Source organism: Aotus nancymaae, unplaced genomic scaffold (genome assembly GCF_030222135.1).
Source record: "Aotus nancymaae isolate 86718 unplaced genomic scaffold, 86718_ANA_hifiasm-v0.15.2.pri h1tg000012l, whole genome shotgun sequence".
Taxonomy (NCBI): Eukaryota; Metazoa; Chordata; class Mammalia; order Primates; family Aotidae; genus Aotus; species Aotus nancymaae.
In genome coordinates, this window is record NW_026988423.1 from 17,077,244 (window position 1) to 17,080,925 (window position 3,682).

Sequence of the window (3,682 nt, forward strand, 5' to 3'; positions counted from 1 at the left end):
ATGTCTCTTTGTTTGTTCCCCACAGTCATACGTGCTTCAAAAAGCCCCCACACTGCAGAGCTCAGCTGGACATGGGGAGAATATTTCACCTTTTAGTCAAGTCTCTAGTTTTGGTTGTTGTGTGGAATTGAGCCATTGTAATTGGTGACTTAAGGCTGTTTGTACTTTAAAGTGACTCCCGAAGTTTCATTAAGGGACCAAAAGAACCACGTGGACTAAATTTTTATCCAAGAAAGACCACCCTTACTGCGAAGGCATGAATAAATTGTGAGACTCAGAGTAAAAAATACCTTTGTGACATCACTTCCTGAGTCCTTGTTCAATGCAGTGGTTACAGCTGTCAAGTGCTTAGCATAGTGCCTGGCCTACAGTAGCCACTAAGTAGCAGAGGTTACCTTTAGGCAATCTAAAGGTCCTGGATCGAGGGGAGAAGAGAGACTAAGGACAGGAAAGGAAGGGGGAAAGCAGAAGGAGACAGAGGCAAATGTGTCAGTGTGGATATCCAGCCCTGTTTCTAGAAGCTGGGCTCTGGGTGCCCCACTCAAGAATGAAGCCTATTCTGCTTCCAGCTCTAGAATGGGCCTGGGGCTGAGAGGGGATGGAAGAGCATCCATCTCTGGAATCAATTGGTTCATGAAGCCATTGAGTTTGGAGGAGGCAGAGCCCCATCCGTCCACCTGGCTGGAGCCAGCTCTCTGAGGAACATGTGTATTTCCCTGGAGGAGTGTGTATGTGTTTTAGATTTCAGAGAATGACTCCCACGCTGGTCCTGCAGCAACAACAGCCATCTCCATGGAGCCCTGTCAGTGGCTATGAAGGGATCAGTTTAAGTGAAAAATCCGTTCCTGTCTCAAGGTGCTGAAAATGTAGTTAGAAAGAAAAGATATGTGAATAGAAATTTGATAATAAAGACTGAAAAGCTCAAAGTAAAAGCTCCGGGTGATGATGAAGAAGAACATCAGGACATTGCAAGCTTTACTGCCCTGTGAGTGCTTCAGGCCGGGGTTGCTGTAGGAGTTCAGCACGGAGGGACCGCTGGGCCTGGAGTTGGACAGGTGGAGTTAGGATCACATTTCTAGCCTCATTTGCTGGGTGGCCTTGAACACAATTACTTAACCACTCTGAGCTTCAGTTTCTTAACCTGTAAAGGGGACATAGAATACAGGATGGGGCTTGAGCTGCATCTTACACTATGAGGAGAGTTTGGTGTGTTTGTCATCACAAGGTAGATTATAGGGTGTGGGCCATCACAGTAGACAGAAAGCTTGGAGGAGGCAATGTTTGAGGTGGTTTGGTTAACAGTACCTGTAAACATTTGATTGGGATGGGGTTAAGAAACATAAAGTTGAAAGGAAAGCTGATTTGGATGTTGACATTGTGGGGGTCCTTGAATTCCAAAACCCTAGTAATAGCTATGATCACTTAGCTAGTAGTATGGACTGAATTGTGACTCCCCACCCACCCTTGGCCAAATTGATATTTGAAGCCGTAGCGCCCAGTACTTGAGAATGTTACTATATTCTGAGATAGGGTCTTTAGACAGGTAATTAAGGTAAACTGAGGTCATTAGGGCGAGTCCTGGTCCAGTATAGCTTGCATCCCTTCAAAAAGAGATTAGGGACAGGCATGTACAGAGGGAAGACCATGTCTTCATGTGGGAAAAAGATGGCCATTTATAAGCCAAGGAGAAAGGTCTAGAACAGATCTTTCCTTTATAGCCCTCAGAAGGAATCAACAGATTGACACCTTGATTTTGGACTTCCCAGACTCCAGAACTGTGAGACACTTCTGTTTGAGCCACCCAATCTACAGTCTGCAATATCTTGTTATGGCATTTCTAGCAAACTAACATAGTTAGTATAAGCACTTTACATGTGTAATTTTATCAATAGCAGTGGGAGCATTATTTTCTTTTCTTTTTATTTTTTATTATAGTTTAAGTACTGGGATACATGTGCAGAATGTGCATGTTTTTTACATAGGTATACATGTGCCACGGTGATTTGCTGCACCCATCAACCCATCATCTACATTAGGTATTTCTCCTAATGCTATCCCTCCCCTAGCCACCCACCCCCCAACAGGCCCTGATGTATGATGTTCCCCTCCCTGTGTCCATGTGCTCTTATTGTTCAACTCCCACTTATGACTGAGAACATGTAGTGTTTGTTTTCTGTTTTCAGCTCCTGTGTTAGTTTGCTGAGAATGATGGTTTCCAGCTTCATCCATGTCCCTGCAAAAGATATGAACTTATCCTTTTTTATGGCTGCATAGTATTTCATGGTGTGTATGTGCCACATTTTCTTTATCCAGTCTATCATTGATGAGCATTTGGGTTGGTTCCAAGTCTTTACTGTTGTGAATAGTGCTGCAATAAACATACGTGTGCATGTGTCTTTATAGTAGAATGATTTATAATCCTTTGGGTATATACCCAGTAATGGGATTGCTGGGTCAAATGGTATTTCATGTTATAGATCCTTGAGGAGTTGCTACATTGTCTTCCTCAATGGTTGAACTAATTTACACTTCCATCAACAGTGTAAAAGTGTTCCTATTTCTCCACATCCTCTCCAGCATCTGTTGTTTCCTGACTTTATTTAATGATTGCCATTCTAACTGGCGTGAGATGGTATCTCAGTGTGGTTTTGATTTGCATTTCTCTAATGACCAGTGATGATGAGCTGTTTTTCATATGTTTGTTGGCTACATAAAGGTTTTTTTTTGAGAAGTGTCTGTTCATATCCTTCACTCACTTTTTGATGGGGTTATTTGTTTTTTTCTTGTAAATTTGTTTAAGTTCCTTGTAGATTCTGGATATTAGCCCTTTGTCAGATGGATAGATTACAAAATTTTTCTCCCATTCTGTAGGTTGTCTGTTCACTCTGATGATAGTTTCTTTTGCTGTCCAGAAGCTCTTTAGTTTAATTAGATCCCATTTGTCAATTTTGGCTTCTGTTGCCATTGCTTTTGGTGTTTTAGTCATGAAGTCTTTGCCCATGCCTATGTCCTAAATGGTATTGCCTAGGATTTTTTCTAAAGTTTTTATGGTTTTAAGTTTTGCATTTAAGTCTTTAATGCATCTTGAGTTAATTTTTGTATAAGACGTAAGGAAGGGGTCCAGTTTCGGTTTTCTGCATATGGCTAGCCAGTTTTCTCAACATCGTTTATTAAATAGGGAATCTTATCCCCATTGCTCATTTTAGTCAGGTTTATCAAAGATAAAAATACGAAACGCTTCATAAATTTGTGTGTCATCCTGTGCAGGGGCCATGCTGATCTTCTCTGTATCATTCCAATTTTAGTATACGTGCTGCCAAAGTGAGCACGGGAGCATTATTTTCACCACAGAGTGGTTACAGTCTTGAGCTGACTTCTTGGTTTTGTTCCTGGCTTTACCATGTATAGCTTGGACATCAAATGCAGATGATGACGGCAGTGGAGGTGGGGTTGGGAAGTGATGTGTGAGTGACTGGTGGGGAGATTCACTTAGGACTGAAGCAGGACTAAACCATACACTGTCTAACGTGCATGTCCTGGACTTGGTCCATGAATGACATCAGTGAGCCCTATCATCCATGGAAAACTTCTTTACTGGTTTTACCTGGATCCTGACCCAGCTGTCTCTATAATTTGCCACTGAAGTGTTTTTGTTTCTCAGTAGCTCCTGTCTGTGATGGCT

General features: G+C 42.1%; 1 non-coding gene across 1 annotated transcript; it reads right to left on the reverse strand.

The window, feature by feature from the left end:
• Positions 1-3,223: 3,223 nt before the first annotated feature.
• Positions 3,224-3,329, reverse strand: LOC135274648 (U6 spliceosomal RNA). Its single transcript, XR_010342439.1, has one exon. It is a non-coding gene; the product is annotated as a U6 spliceosomal RNA (small nuclear RNA).
• Positions 3,330-3,682: the final 353 nt, after the last annotated feature.